The 16,758-nt window shown below is 42.3% G+C and overlaps 1 protein-coding gene across 1 annotated transcript in view; it reads right to left on the bottom strand.

The window, feature by feature from the left end:
- Positions 1-15,325, bottom strand: part of GLTSCR1L (GLTSCR1-like) — a 91,333-nt gene extending 76,008 nt beyond the window's left edge. Inside the window, exons 1-2 of the mRNA XM_011986723.1 lie at positions 15,315-15,325; positions 11,554-11,555 (exon numbers count right to left, since the gene is read on the bottom strand). The gene's annotated coding sequence lies outside the window, so the exon portion shown is untranslated. The remainder of the gene's footprint in view (positions 1-11,553; positions 11,556-15,314) is intronic.
- Positions 15,326-16,758: the final 1,433 nt, after the last annotated feature.

The following is a 16,758-nucleotide window of genomic DNA, read 5'->3' as shown; positions in this document are numbered from 1 at the left end:
AATAATAATAATAATATGAACTGGAGTTGGTTATTAAAAACATGAATGGCTGGACATGGTGGCTCATGCCTGTAAGCCCAGCACTTTGGGCGGCTGAGGCGGGTGGATCACTTGAGGTCAGGAGTTCAAGAGCAGCCTGGCCAACATGGCAAAACCCTGTCTCTACTAAAAATACAAAAATTAGCCAGGCCTGGTGATGGGTACCTTTAATCCCAGCTACTCGGGAGGCTGAGGCAGAATTGCTTGAACCTGGGAGGCAGAGGTTGCAGTGAGCCAAGATCATGCCATTGCACTCCAGCCTGAGTGACAAGAGCAAAACTCTGTCTCAAAAAACAAACAAAACATGAAAAACCACTGAGCACAGTGGCTCATGCTTGTAATCCCAGCACTTTGGGAGGTCAAGTGGGCGGATCGCTTGAGTTCAGGAGTTTGAGACCAGCCTAGGCAACATAGCAAAACCCTGTCTCTACTAAAAAATATAAAAATTAGCTGGGCATGGTGGTACATGCCTGTAGTCCCAGCTACTTGAGAGGCTAATGCGGGAGGATCAACAGAGTCCGGGAAGTGGAGGTTGCAGTGAACCCGGATGGCGCCATTGCACTCCAGCCTGGCCAACAGTGTAAGACCCCTGTCTCAAAAAAAAAAAAAAGAAAAAAAAGAAAAATTAGCCAGGTATGGTGGCACATGCCTGTGGTCCCAGTTACTGGGGAGGCTGAGGTGAGAGGATTTCTTGAGCCCAGAAGGTCAAAGCTGCAGTGAGCTATCGTTGCACCACTGCCCTCAGCAACAGAGTAAGACTCTGTTTCAAGAAAACAAAAACCATGGACTCCTGTCCTCCGCTACCCCAACCCTGGAGATTCTGATTCACCTGGAATCTGGGGTTACTAGTTGCCCTTGGGAAAATTTCAAGCAAATTGGGGAACCTGTTCCAGGTCTGAGTGGAGTCAGGTGGGACCTGCAAACAAGGGCCTCAGGCTGACTCAGAAACACAAACTGAGGCTCCAACTCTCCAAACTTAAGGGGAGAATCCCGTTTCTTGGCAACCTGACTGAAGGAAAGATGCTGTGGGCAAAATCTTATTTGGGAATGCATCACCCTAAGCCACATTCAGTATCAATCCTTTTTCACTCCTTCCCACCAAATAATTCCTCTACTTCTTCCTTCTCCTCTTTAGCACATTGACTCATATTTACATTAGAAAGTCAGCTCCATCAGGGCAGAGGTTTGTGTCTGTTCACCAATGACCCCTGGCACCCAGAATAGCCCCTGGCACATAACAGGAACTCAGCAAACATTTTAAAAAATGAACTTATCACCCTTTCTAATGTGTTGGTCACAGGATGGCAAACCTGCAACAGAACCAGGCACACAGGGAGAGTGTGTTTAGTCACTTTTTCTTGAAAACTTCAGTTTTTCAAGAAAGCATATTTTTCTTACTTTGGAGACCAGGTTATTCCTATAGGAGAACAATCTAAAGTGGAAAACAAAGAACTTTATTTAAGCTGACAACATACAATAGGGCTAAAGTTATTTTCCACTACTCCCTTACCCTCTATTCTAGCCCACTGCCACTCTCCTAGCCTCCAAACACAATGATGTACTTTCCCAGCATCTGTCCTTGTCCAGGTGACAAATTTCCTTACCTGAAATGCTCTTCTTCCTCTCCCATGTCTACTGAAAATACAACCATTATTCAAAATTAGTTTGGATCTGATCTCTGTGAATCCGTCTCTGACAACCTCAGCCTGTCTTCATAATTCTCTGCCCAGAATTCTGACAGCAGCAACACTGATCAGACACTGCTCTGTGTGATAATCTTCATTATGCTTATCTTCTGTTCCCAATTAAAGCAGCGCAGGCTGGGCATAGTGGCTCCCGCCTGTAATCCCAGCACTCTGGGAGGCCAAGGCAGGAGGATCGCTTGAAGCCAGAAGTTCAAGACCAGACTAGGCTACACAGTTAGACCTAATTTTTTTAAAAAAAGCAGAGCCCAAATATAAATGAATATATAACCATAAAGTGCTATGAGAGTGCTGATGAGACAGCATTTAATTCTCCCATCCCAAAGGCAGGCAACTTTTAGGCTGTATGGTTTTTTGCCATCAGAGAGCTGAATATACTGGCCCATTACAATAGGCACTAGCTAGCCTATCTCTACCCATCCCACTTGTCCCTGTAAGAAACCCTTAGTTCTTTGCTTCCTTGACCACCTGATGTCCCCAAAACTTATCAGGTTTTCAATTATTTGACTTTGCATATTCCTTTTACTTTGAAGACATTCCTACCCACCTCCAAGCGGTCAACTGACAATGCCTACTTATCCTGAAGGTCTTGAGTAAAATGATACTGCCTTTCTTTAGTTTTATTTAAATCCTGAAGCAAAATTCATTATTCACTTATTCATATCCCCTAGAGGACATCTGACATCTTACCAGCACCTGACACATGTATGACAATACGGCCATGTGCCCCATAACAACTTTTCATATACAGTGGACCACATACATGATTATGGTCCCATAAGAGTATAATACTGGCTGGGCGCAGTGGCTCACGCCTGTAATCTCAGCACTTTGGGAGGCCGAGATGGGCAGATCATCTGAGGTCAGGAGTTTGAGACCAACCTGACCAACGTGGAGAAACCCTGTCTCTACTAAAAACACAGAATTAGTCAGGCCTGGCACATGCCTGTAATCCCAGCTACTTGGGAGGCTGAGGCAGGAGAATCGTTTGAACCTAGGAGGCAGAGGTTACAGTGAGCAGAGATCGTGCCATTGCACTCCAGCCTGGGCAACAAGAGCGAAATTCCGCCTCAAAAAAACAAAAAACAAACAAACTATATATATATATGTATATGTATGTGTATATATGTGTATATATAGTATGTGTATATATATGTGTGTGTATATATATAAAATATTGTTAGTGTACCTTTTCTGTGTGTGAATAGGATTAGACACACTAATGCTTACCATTGTGTTATGGTTGCCTACAGTATTCAGTATAGTAACATGCTGCACAGTCTTGTGCCTGGGAACAATAGGCCATACCATACAGCTTGGGTCTGCAGTAGGCTAGATCATCTAGGTTTGTGTAAGAGTACTCTGATGTTCACAAGATAATGAAATTGCTAGGGCATTTCTTAGAACGTATCCTCATCCTTAAGCAACACATGAGTATACTTGGTTTTTCTGGCTTTCCCGTTGGCTTACAAGTTCCATGAAAACTGGATGAGTTTCCTTTCATCTCTGTGTTAGCAGAGGGTAGGGCAATGCCTGATACGTATATGCCTAATAACTGTTTACCCTATGCAATTACTTTCGTAAGATTCTGGTTTCCAAAGGACATTTTTAGGGGTAATGTCAGTTACTAATTTACTTTCCAAGAATATGCACCGAGGCTACATGTGAGCACTTTTTCACGATGGTACAGCACAGACTCTGGGATGCAGGCCTGGTCCTCCATGGTCCAGGATCCACTGGCTAATGTTGGACCCTTATCATCCAGCCAGGCATCTATCAAGCCAGTGTAAAAAAAGTGAGGAATCAACTGATCCCCACATCTTCTCCAAATCAGACCATTTACTTCTCTCAGGTGTAAGCAAATACAAGTTTTAAAGATCCACAGAATAAAAGATTATGTGTCCTTCCAAGATAATCCACTTAATATTTAACAAACCTCCTTACAAAGGGATTTATGTGCTGAACATAAATATAAAATAGTTATTTGAAGTCTCCAAACATTTAGCACAGTAATTTATTATATTAATAATAGTTGTGTTCATCAAAAGACTCGGAAGTAAATATCTAAGTTGAAGACATTTACTAAGTTGAAGGCAGAGTCAGGTATGGGTTTAAGGTCTACTGAGTATACTAACACTAGACCTTAAAGAAAAGACAACTCTACAATATGTTAAAAACCAGATGCTGTGACAAAAATGTTTTTATACTTCTTTACTGTGTTTTCTAAGAGAGTGTGAGGGCATTTTGATAACTATGGAAAACCATACACAGGAAATGATTGAGAAATGAGGGGCTGGGCATGGTGGCTCACACCTGTAATCTCAGCACTTTGGGAGCTGAGGAGGGAGGACTGTTTATGTGCATGAGTTCAAGACCAGCCTGGACAACATAGTGAGACCTCATCTCTATTAAAAACAAAAAAAACTAAAAGCTAAAAGAGCCAAAAGTAAGTCTTACTTATATATTCTCAATAAAGACAAACTATCTGAATATTAAATAGAAACTGCTCTGATACTTATCTATTTCTAGTTTTATTCAGAAAAATATTTATGCATATATGTGTGTGTTTTTTTTGTTTGTTTTTTTTTTTTTTTCTGAGATAAGGTCTTGCTCTGTTGCCCAGGCTGGATTACAATGGCATGAACGTGGCTCAAAGTGATTCTCCTACCTCAGCCTCCCAAGTAGCTGAAAACAAAGGTACATGCCACTGTGCTAATTTTTAAAAAATTCATACAGAAGGGATTGCTCACCATGTTGCCCAGGCTGGTCTCAAACTCCTGGCCTCAAGGAATCCTCCTGCCTTGGCCTCCCAAAGTGCTGAGATTACAGGTGTGAGTCACCATGCCCAGCATGATGATATATTTTATTAAACAAAATGGAGATTTATCTAAGTCATTTATGTTTTTCCTAAAGCAAAGGGAATTTATTTTAGGGAATACTTTTTTATTTTTTATTTGTTTTGAGACGGAGTCTCACTCTGTCACCCAGGCTAGAGTGCAGTGGCGTGATCTTGGCTCACTGCAATCTTGGCCTCCCAGGTTCAAGCAGATTCTCCTACCTCAGCCTCCTGAGTAGCTGGGATTATAGGTGTGCACCACTGCATCTGGATAATTTTTGTATGTTTAGTAGAGACAGGGTTTCACCATGTTGGCCAGGCTGGTATCGAACTCCTGACCTCAACTAATCTGCCGGCTTCCCAAAGTGCTGGGATTAAGGCATGAGCCACCATGCCTGACCTATTTTAGAGAACATTTTAAATGAAATAAAAGCAATAATACTACGAATATGATTTTTTCCACTTTTACAGACTATGGACATTTTTGTACAATGCCAGTCATAAATAGTAAAAAAGACGGGACTCTGCTGTTTGCATTCCTAGCCCACAGTCAAAACATTCACTAAAATACAGTATGGTAAAAATTGAGCTATTAAAGTCAAAACTGCTTAATAGTAGGACACCATTTCTTGGTGTCGTTTAAATATATTCTGGTCCCTATGTATGGAACTGCTTTAAAAAATTCAAAATGTCAGTAATTATAAACAAAATGTAGATTTCTCTCTCTCTCTCTCTTTTTTTTTTTTTCTTTTAAGAGTCTTGCTCTGCTGGCCAGGCTGGAGTGGAGTGGCTCGATCTCGGCTCACCGCAGCCTCCACCTCCAGGTTTCAGCAATTCCCCTGCTTTAGCCTCCCAAGTAGCTGGAATTACAGGCACCCACCACTATGCCTGGCTAATTTTGTATTTTTAGTAGAGACAGGGTTTCACCATGTTGGCCAGGCTGGTCTCGAACTCCTGACCTCAGGTGATCTGCCCATCTGAGCCTCCCAAAGTACTGGGATTACAGGCGTTAGTCACTGTGCCCGGCTGTATATTTCTTTTACTAAGCATCAGTATTAGCAATCTGATTAAAGTTATTATGAAAACCCTTGACTCTCTTTACTCTCTGTCAATGAGTAACATTCAAAATATTTTGGTTTTATGGCGTGTTCCAAGAAAAATAAGCCCTATGAAAATAATAATGTTAACAAACAAAATTCCATTTTACAAAGTCAACGTTACCATGGAAGATACACTGAAGATTCCCTTTTATAAAGATAGACTCAAACAGAAAATGTGTGGACATAGCCAGATGTGCTGGTGGGCGCCTGTAGTCCCAGCTACTCAGGAGGCTGAGACACGAGAATCCCTTGAACCCAGGAGGCGGAGGTTGCAGTGAGCTGAGATCACACCACTGCACTCCAGCCTGGGCGATGAAGCGAGACCCTGTCTCAAAAAAAAAAGAAAAGAAAAAAGAAAAAAATGTGTGGACAAAATCAGTTTCCTAACAAGGAGAAAACAAGTGTGCTTTTATTTAAGCTTAAAAATGATTTAAGTCCGGGCACGGTGGCTGAGGCTTATAATCCCAGCACTTTGGGAGGCCGAAGTGGGCAGATCACTTGAGGTCAGGAGTTGGAGACCAGCCTGGCCAACATGGCAAAACCCCATCTCTATTAAAAATAAAAAAAATCACTTTGGGAGGCCGAGGTGGACAGATCACAAGGTCAGGAGTTGGAGACCAGCCTGGCCAACATAGTGAAACCCTATCTCTACTAAAAATACAAAAATTAGCTGGGCGTGGTGGCAGGCACCTGTAATCCCAGCTACTTGGAAGGCTGAGGCAGGAGAATCACTTCAAGCTGGAAGGCAGAGGTTGCAGTGAGCCGAGATTGTGCCATTGCACTCCAGCCAGGGCAACAGAGTGAGACTGTGTCTTTAAAAAAAACAAAAAAACAAAAACCCCAAAATTACCCGAGTGTGGTAGTGCACGCCTGTAATTCCAGCTACTTGGGAAGCTGAGGCAGGAGAATTGCTTGAACCCGGGGGGCAGAGGTTGCAGTCAGCCAAGATCGGGCCACTGCACTCCAGCTTGGGAGACAGAGCAAGATTCTGTCTCAAATAAATAAATAAATAAATATTTAAGAAAGAATATGGACAAATATATTTGTAGCATATTATTCCAAGCAAGGTTTTACAATGAGTTTCTACAAACAGTTTAAAGATACTGATTTAATGTCATCTTTTTAAACTCTCTTTAAGAGACATAAACTTCTGTCTACTGAAATCTTTAATAAATCCTAAGAAACGCCATGTGAACCGGAATTTGTATTGTAATTATTTGTATCAAGAGACCATGAGATACATAGTTTCAGCTGGAGAAGATGAAAAACTTCTGGACAAGAATGGTGGTGATGGGCCGGGAGCGGTGGCTCATGCCTGCAATCCCAGTGCTTTGGGGGGCCAAGGCTCGAGGATCACAAGGTCGAGAGATTGAGACCATCCTGGCTAACATGGTGAAATCCCGTCTCTACTAAAAATACAAAAAATTAGCCAGGCGTGGTGGCGCGTGCCTGTAGTCCCAGCTACTGAGGAGGAGACTGAGGCAGGAGACTCCCTTGAACCCAGGAGGCGGAGGTTGCAGTAGGCTGAGATCACACCACTGAATTTTAGCCTGGACGACACAGCAAGTGTCCATCTCAGAAAAAAAAAAAAGATTTAGTGGTGAATCTAATAACTACCCTCATTTGGAAGACAGTAATATTTCGAGATATTTGCTAATATAATGTGATATAAAAATATTTCAGCCAGGTATGGTGGCTCCTGCCTATAATCCCAGCACTTTGGGAGGCCAAGGCAGGAGGTTCATTTGAGCTCACGAGTACAAGTCCAGCCTGGGCAATATAGTGAGACTTTGTCTCTAATATATATTTCTACTGGGTAAAAAATTTCCAGGCACTTTTTTTTTTTTGACCAATAATGATTACTATTTATCATTGTTCTTTAATCATTTTTAAAATTATACTTTAAGTTCTAGGGTACATGTGTACAACGTACAGGTTACATATATATACATGTGCCATGTTGATGTGCTGCATCCATTAACTCGTCATTTACATTAGGTATATCTCCTAATGCTATCCCTCCCCCCTCCCCCCACCCCACGACAGGCCCCAGTGTGTGATGTTCCCCTTCTCCAGGCACTGTTAATACAGTCAAGCCCTCCATATTCATGGGTTCCGCACCCCCAGATTCAAACGACCACAGATTCAAAATATTTGGGAAAAATAAAACAAAAAATGACAATATAACATCAAAAAATAATACAAATTTTAAAATGATATAGTCTAACAACGATTACATAGCATTTACATTGTATTAAATATTGTAAGTATTCTAGAAATGACTGGCTACTGTGGGCATGCTGCCTATGGGGTAGCTATGCTCTGCAAGGAGCAGTAATAAAAAATAAAAATTAAAACAAATCTAGAGATGATTTAAAGTATATGGGAGGATCTGTGTAGGTTATATGCAAACACTACACAATTTGTTTTCTAATTTTATTTATTTATTTAGAGACAGTGCCCAGGCTGGAGTGCAGTGACTTGATCTCAACTGACTACAACCTCCACCTCCAGGGTTTGAGCGATTCTGTCTCAGTCTCCCGAGTAGCTGGGACTACAGGTGCCTGCCACCACCCCCGGCTAATTTTGTATTTTTAGTAGAGACAAGGTTTCATCATGTTGGCCAAGCTGGTCTCAAACTCCTTGCCTCAAGTGATCTGCCTGCCTTGGGCTATCAAAATACTGGGATTACAGGTGTGAGCCACCATGCCCGGCCCACCTTTTTTTTTTCTAATTAAAAAAATTTGTTTTCTTTTTCTGGTTTATGTGACTCTTTCTTAGATTTATTTTAATTTTAGATTCAGAGGGTACATGTGCATATTTTTCACATGGGCATATTGCATACTGGTGGCGACTGGGCTTTTAGTGTACCCATTACCCAAATAGTGAACGCTGTACCCAATAGGTAATTGTCAACCCTCACTCCGCTCCCTCCCTACCCCCTTTTGAAGTCCCTAGTGTCTATTATTTCCATCTTTATGTCCATGTGTACTGTTGTTTAGCTCCTACTTATAAATGAGAATGTGTGGCATTTGATTTTCTGTTTCTGAGTTAGTTCACTTAGGATAATGACCTCTGCCTCCATCCATGTTTCTGCAAAGGGCATGATATCATTCTTTTCCATAGCTGGGTCCACCATTTTATTTATTTATTTTTGAGACAGAGTCTCACTTTGTCACCAAGGCTGGAGTGTAATCGTGGCTCACTGAAACCTCTGCCTCCCAGGCTTAAGTGATTCTCCTGCCTCAGCCTCTGGAACAGCTGGGATTACAGGTGCGTGCCACCATGCTCGGCTAATTTTTGCAATTTTTGTAGAGACAGGGTTTCACCATGTTGGCCAGGCTGGTCTCACACTTGACCTCCTCAGGTGATCCACCTGCTTTGGTGTCCCAAAGTGCTGGGATTACAGGTATGAATCACTGCACCGGGCCTGTAACAATTTAATAATAAAAAAGCAGTGATAGCTGAGACCCAAATGGGTTGACATTCTGTTAATGCTTTATATGCATGATCTCACTTAGTCCTTTCAAACTCCCTCTGAAAGGTAAGTCCTCTCTCCAGAGGAAGAAACTGAGGCACACTCCCTCAGGGAAGTTACTCACTCAAGGCAGTACCTACAGCAAGATGCTAGAACTCAGATTGGTCTGGTTCCAAAGCTGTTACTTTTTTTTCCTTTTTAAGTCAAATCACTCCTTGCTTGAAAACCTTTAGGATTTTTTAACATATAAGAGAAAATTAAAATACTTTGGCCTTACATTTAGTGCATTTCACAAGCTGATCACAAGGTCCCTTCCCAGCCTTCCCTTTTCTCTCTCTTTTTAAACTTCTCACTTCATCCAAAGAAGTCTCCTTACTGTCTGCCTCTCTTATAAAATCCCAACCTAACTTTGTTCTTTTCCACCTAAGTTCCTCTGCTTATGTATCTTTTCCTGGTCAACAAAATCTTCCTTTTCCTTTAGGCTCCAGTTCAAATTCCATTTCTTACATGTAACCCTTGATAGTTCATCTTTTTTTTTTTTTGAGATGGAGTTTCGCTCTTGTTGCCCAGGCTGGTATGCAATGGCACGATCTCAGCTCACCGCAAGCTCTGCCTCCTGGGTTCAAGCGATTCCCCTGCCTCAGCCTCCCGAGTAGCTGGGATTACAGGCACATGCCACCACACCTGGCTAATTTTGTACTTTTAGTAGAGATGGGGTTTCTCCATGTTGGTCAGGCTGGTCTCAAACTCCTGACCTCAGGTGATCCACCCGCCTTGGCCTCCCAAAATGCCGGGATTCAGGCATGAGCACCGCACCCGACTGACAGCTCATTCTCTTTTACCCACATCGCATCTGTCCGGAAATCCCACTGGCTATACCTTCAAAATACATCCAGAATCCAATCACGTACCACCTCCACTACCATCTCTCTGGTCCAAGCCATCATCATCTCCCACCAGCTGTCTCTGCTTTTGCTCTTTTATACTCTAGAATCTATTCTCAATCCAAATTCCAGAAGTGACCCTTTTAAAACAGAAATCAAAACTCTCCAATGAACCTTCACTTCCTGTCATGTAAAAACCAAAATTCTTTTATGTGCTAGACTGTGAACACCCATAATGTCCTACACGACTGCTCTGCTCCTCAACTTCTCTGATCCCTTTTGATTCTCGCCCTTGCTACCTTGCCACACCCAGAACTCAAAATGCATGCTCATGTCTTAGGCCCTTTGCAGTGGCTGCTGTCTGCCTGGAATGCCCTTCCTCCAGATATCCTCAGGCTTAAGACTTTTTCAAGACTCTGCTCAAAGACAATCATGACCTTCCAGACAATCTTCCCACACCCCAGCACTCCCTATCTTCCTATATGTTTACCCCATAACATACTATAGAGTCTGCTTAGGTTTATTGTCTGTCTTTCCCAAGAGAACAGGGCTTTGATCTTTTGCTCACTGCAGCATCCTGGGAGCCTAGAATGGCACCTGGCACACATTATGTGCTCAACGTTTGCTGAATGGATAAATGAATAGATGCTGTCACAACACCTCAGTCAAAGGTTCTCTCTCCTTTTCTCTTGCTTATACTAATCATTTGGCACTTACCATACACTGTTGTGTAGTTTTCTGTGTGTACATATGATCCACCTGCCTAGATTATGTGTTCCTGTGCCCTCCAAATGCTCTGCACAAATTTAGCATTTAATAAATATTTGCTGATGAAATATCACTGCACTGCCTTTTTATTTCAGAGTAGATAGTGATGGTAATAATTTTCAAAACAAGACATTCCACTTAGAAAAGAAACATTCTAGAAAGCAATATGATGTAAGAAAAAAATATTTAATTTGAAAAGTTAATCTTAAAAAGAATGGAACATATCTTAAAGGTGCATATACATTATACAAAATCCACATCATGCTCTGAAAATATTTATTCTGTGACTTTCACAGCCTCTTATGTCCTAAAGATATGCTTGAGAGTCAAGCTCAAGGTAATTTTTGATAGTAAGGTAATTTGAGACATAGAACATCTATTAAATAATAATTATATGTTGGGAGTTGAGGTAATATATGACAGAAATAAAACAATGTGAAATAGGTCACATTATATATATGTATTTTATTTTTATTTTTTGAGACAGAGTCTTGCTCTCTGTTGCCCAGGCAGTGGCATGATGTTGGCTCACTGCAACCTCCACCTCCCAGGTTCAAGCAATTCTTGTGCCTCAGCCTCCTGAGTAGCTGGGATTGTGGGCGTGCACCATCATGCCTGGCTAATTTTTATATTTTTAGTAGAGATGGGATCTCGCCATGTTGGCCAGGCTGGTCTTGAATTCCTGACCTCAGGTGATCCACCAGCCTCGGCCTCCCAAAGTGCTGGGATTACAGGTGTGAGCCACCGCTCCTAGTCTTTTGTCATGTTTTAAAATCTAATAGCAAAAAGTTTTGGAAAACAAGTTAGACAACTTTCTAACAACAGATGTAGATCTTTTCAGTTACCTTGACTGTAGTTCAAGCATAATTTTCTTTGTGAGTGTTGGTGGGGAGATCAGTAAATAGACTCTTGCATGACTTACGGTTTCTTTTTTTTTTTTTTTTTTGAGACGGAGTTTTGCTCTTGTTGCCCGGGATGGATTGCAATGGCGTGATCTTGGCTCATTGCAACCTCCGCCTCCCAGGTTCAAGCAATGCTCCTGCCTCAGCCTCCTGAGTAGCTGCAATTACAGGTGCCGGCCATCACGCCGGGCAATTTTTTCTTTTTTTTTGTATTTTTAGTAGAGACGGGTTTCACCATGTTGGCCAGGCTGGTCTCAAAGTCCTGGCCTCAAGTGATCCGTCCGCCTCAGCCTCCCAAACTGCTGGGATTACAGGCGGGAGCCATGATGCCCGGACACTTATAGTAAGTTCTTAATTGATATGTCTAGCTTAACCTTAAAACTTGACAATACAAATGAAAAAAGAACATAAAATATTAGTGCTCATAAAATAAATAAAATAGAGTCAGGCATGGTGGAGTACACCTGTAGTCTCAACTACTTGGCAGGGGAATCAGGAGGATCACTTGACTCCAGGAGTTCAAGGTCACAGGTACACGGCCAAACACACATACACACACACACACACACACACAAAGTGAAAAGGGGTTGACTTTCACAGATTTCTCCGTCCTAAAACTCTCACAGATCTGGAGAATTACAATTCTAATGGGAAATAAGAATAAACCAACCTGGCCGGCCATGGTGGCTCATGCCTGTAATCCCAGTACTCTGGGAGGCCCAGGCTGGTGGATCACTTGAGGTTAGGAGTTGTAAACCAGCCTGGCCAACACGGTGAAACCCCATCTCTACTAAAAATACAAAAATTAGCGGCTGGGCGCGGTGGCTCACGCCTGTAATCCCAGCACTTTGGGAGGCCGAGGCGGGCAGATCACAAGGTCAGGAGATCGAGATCATCCTAGGTAACACAGTGAAACCCTGTCTCTACTTTAAAAAAAAAAAAAAAATAGCCGGGCATGGTGGCAGGTGCCTGTAGTCTCCACTACTTGGGAGGCTGTGGCAGAAGAATGGCATGAACCTGGGAGGCGGAGCTTGCAGTGAGCTGAGTTCACGCCATTGCACTTCAGCCTAGGCAACAGAGCGAGACTCCGTCTCAAAAAAAAAAAAAATAGCTGGGCATGGTGGCATGTGCCTGTAAATCCTAGCTACTGGGGAGGCTGAGGCATGGGACTCACTTGAACCTGGGAGGTGGAGTTTGCAGTCAGCTGAGATTGTGCCACTGCACTCCAGCCTGGGCAACAGAGTGAGATTCCATCTCAAAAAATAAATAAAAGAAATAAACCAACCAGCCAATTTCTTTCTCTTCTTTTTTTTTGTGACAAGAGTTTCGCTCTTGCCACCCAGGCTGGAGTGCAGTGGCGCAATTTCAGCTCACTACAACCTCTGCCTCCCAGATTCAAAGCAATTCTTGTGCCTCAGCCTCCAGAATAGCTGGGATTACAAGCACCCGCCACCACGCCTAATTTTTGTATTTTTAGTAGAGATGGGGTTTCTTCATGTTGGCCAGTCTGGTCTCAAACTCCTGACCTCAAGTGATTCACCCACTTCAGCCTCCCAAAGTGCTGGGATTACAGGCATGAGCCACTGCATCCAGCATCAATTTCTAAATATACTTATTTGCACTTCTAAAAAGTCTCAGGGTTAAATTAAATCTAGGCCAAGCGGAGTGGCTTATACCTGTAATCCCAACACTGTGGGAGGCTGAGGCAAGAGGACTGCTTGAAGCCAGGAGTTTGAGACCAGCTTGGGCAACATAGCGAGAACTCATATCTACATTAAAAAAAAAAAAAATTAGCTGGGTATGGTGGTGCACGCACATAATCCCAGCTACTCAACAGAGCCTGCGAGATGGAGGCTATAGCTATGATCATGCCATGGGACTCCAACCCTGGGTGATCAAGATACTGTCTTGGAAAAAAACCAAAAATGTTTGTAAGAAAAAAAGTTACAGAAGCTAAGCTTCTTATTAAGAAAAATGTTTCATAAACTTAATGTAGCCTAAGTGTATGGTATCTATAAAGTTCATAGTAGTGTACAGTAATGTCCTAGGCCTTCACATTCATTCACCACTCACTGACTCACCCAGACCAACTTCCAGTCCTCCAAGCTTCATTCATGGTAACTGCCCTATGCAGGTACACCATTTTTTCTTTTGTGTCATATTTTCACTGTACCCTATGTTTAGATATGTCGAGATACACAAATACAGTCACCTATAGTATCCAGGTACAGTAACATGCTGTACAGATTTACAGTACACGAGGAACAGGCTATATCATATGGCCTAGGTGTGTGGTAGGTTATACTATCTTGGTTTGCGTAACAGCACTCTATGGTGTTTGTACACAATGAAATCACCTAACGATGCATTCAGCAGAACCAATCCCTGTCATTAAATGGCGCATGACTGTATTTATTAAAAACCCATCAGAGGCCAGGTGCAGTGCCTCATACCTGTAGTCCTAGCACTTTGGGAGGCCGAGGTGAGAAGATCGCTTGAGCCCAAGAGTTTGAGACACGCCTGTGCAACATAGTAAGCTCCCATCTCAAAAAACAAAAACAAAAACCAAACCCATCAGGGTCTCAAACAAGGTGAAGGTTTAACAAATATTATTTCTCTTCCCCCTCATTTTCTTCCTTGTGAAAATGTTTCCACTTCAGGCCAGGACACAAAGTTCAATTCCTAATGAAACAAAGTGTCCTGGATTTGGGTTCAACTGAAATAAACCATTTCTAGAAAGCCAGTATCTGTCATATCTTATTCTCTCACATTCTCAGACTCAGGGCTTTAATTTTAAGTAATGTTAAGTGTTTAATGTGTTTGCAAGATAGACAGCAAAAGAACCCACAAAAACAGAACATGTTCGGTTTCACAACTTTATTACAAATAAATTTGTAAGTAAACAAATCATAACTTTATAGGTTAAAGTTGATCGGGATTAAGGAGAACCTGGGTATAAGATCTGATAACAGCGAGGTCTCAGGATCTTTTCCTGAGTGGGAGTACACACAAGGTAGGGAAGAGAAAACAACAAACCAGAACAAAGCTGCTGCTCCTAGGTCCTCTTTCTTCCATCTTCCCACACAGCATTCTGACAGTCCCTGAGCTCTCCTCAACTGCACTACAAAAGGGCAGGCTACCCTCAGCACAGCCAAGTCCTGGGCTCCCTTTGCTAGCAGCCAGGCACCATGTTAGTGATTTCCACCTTAGGGCTTTCCTTTTAAAGTCCACACCCTACATGCCTTTTCAGTCAGCTCTCTCACCTCTCCATACTCATTTCACTCTTCCCCAACTCCCCCAGCCCACCTTCTGCCAGCTCCTTCACTCACTGTATTTTCCACTTCTACTATACAGAACATTATTCATCAAGCAAGAGCCATGCCATGCAGAAACGCATCTGGTATGCTACATAAATCATGCTGTTTCACCCGTTTTCCCCATGGTGGATACATTCTAGATTTGCTCCTCTCACCTTTAACTCAAAGCTATCTTTCTCAGTGAAGAATGTAGACAGCTATTTTGAATTCCATCATCTACTCCATTCTTATTCTCTCTAATCTCACTTTACGGTTATGGTTTAGCCTATTTGGGGAGCAAAGAAAACTCATGAAAAAGGGAATGACAGCAGATTCAAAGACGAAAGAATGGGGAAAAGACATTGTTTTGACATTGTTTAAGTAAAAAATGATTTTCTTGGCAGGATGCTGTGGCTCATGCTTGTAATCCCAGCACTTTGGGAGGGCAAGGTGGGAAGGCTGCTTGAGCCCAGGAGTTTGAGGCCAGCCTGGGTAACAAAGAGAGACCCCTGTCTCTACCGAAAAAAAAAAATTTTTTTTTCTTTAATTATCCCGGCATGGTGTTGCGTTCCTATAGTCCCAGCTACCTGGGAGGCTGAGGTGGGGGGATCCCTTGAGTCCAGGAGGTTCAGGCTGCAGTGAGCTACGACTGTACCACTGCACTCCAGCCTGGGTAACAGAGTGAGAGATCCTGTCTCAAAAACAAACAAAAAACGGAACTCAATGCTTATTTCTCTCCTTTCCTGTTCTGTAATCAGATTTTTTTTCTCATCACTTGCACAGATCAGAACGTCAAATGCTATAACCCACCACACATTCAATGGTCTTGATTCTTTTTCTCACAGATCCCTCTAATACTATGAGGCATTGCCGATCTCTACAGAACACTGCTTTCCTTTTGATTCCCATCATTCTACTCTACCTAGGTTCTGCAAATACTGAGTCAGCAAATGTTTACTGAGTGCTCAACTTGTTTTGAATGCTGTGATAAAGGCTTAGAACAAAACAGTAAACATGGGAGCAAATAATGTAATATTCTCAGGTCCTATTCTAGAATCTCTATGAATATAGGTGACTTATGCACCCTCAAATTTGGTACCATGATAAGAAGACATACTTTCTCTTTAGTTTCAGTAATCTGAGATTTCATTTCCAAAGCAATTTTCTTCCATATGCAAATAACACCTCTATCTGCCACAAATATTTAAGTGTTCTTTTTTTTTTTTTTTTGAGACAGTCTAGCTCTGTCACCCAGGCTGAAGTACAGTGGGGAGATCTCAGCTCACTGCAATGTCTGCCTTCCAGGCTCAAGCAGTTCTCATGCCTCAGCCTCCTGAGTAGCTGGGATTACAGGTGTGTGCCACCATGCCTGGCTATTTTTTTTGTATTTTTAGTAGATATGGGTTTTGCCATGTTGGCCAGGCTAGTTTCGAACTCCTGGCCTCAAGTGATTTGCCTGCCTCGGCCTCCCAAAGTGCAATTTTAACCATTTTTTTTTCCAGGATTGGGAAAACCCTTTATTTCTCCATAGAATTACTGAATTTTAACTATTCAAAAGTGTTCGGTTGAGTGGCAATACATACATTCACATTGTTGTGAAATCAAGAGCCCTATCCAGCTTTAGAAATTTTTCATCTTCCCAAAATGAAACTCTGTACCCATTAACTCACTTTAAGCCAGTAATGATTTTCATGGCCTCCACACCAATTCTTCTCCTGCTTTCCTACTTGGCTAACATTTCAAGGCTCATCA

The sequence above is a fragment of the Mandrillus leucophaeus genome, unplaced genomic scaffold (assembly GCF_000951045.1).
Source record: "Mandrillus leucophaeus isolate KB7577 unplaced genomic scaffold, Mleu.le_1.0 Scaffold3, whole genome shotgun sequence".
Taxonomy (NCBI): Eukaryota; Metazoa; Chordata; class Mammalia; order Primates; family Cercopithecidae; genus Mandrillus; species Mandrillus leucophaeus.
This window is presented reverse-complemented; position numbering and strand designations above follow the sequence as displayed.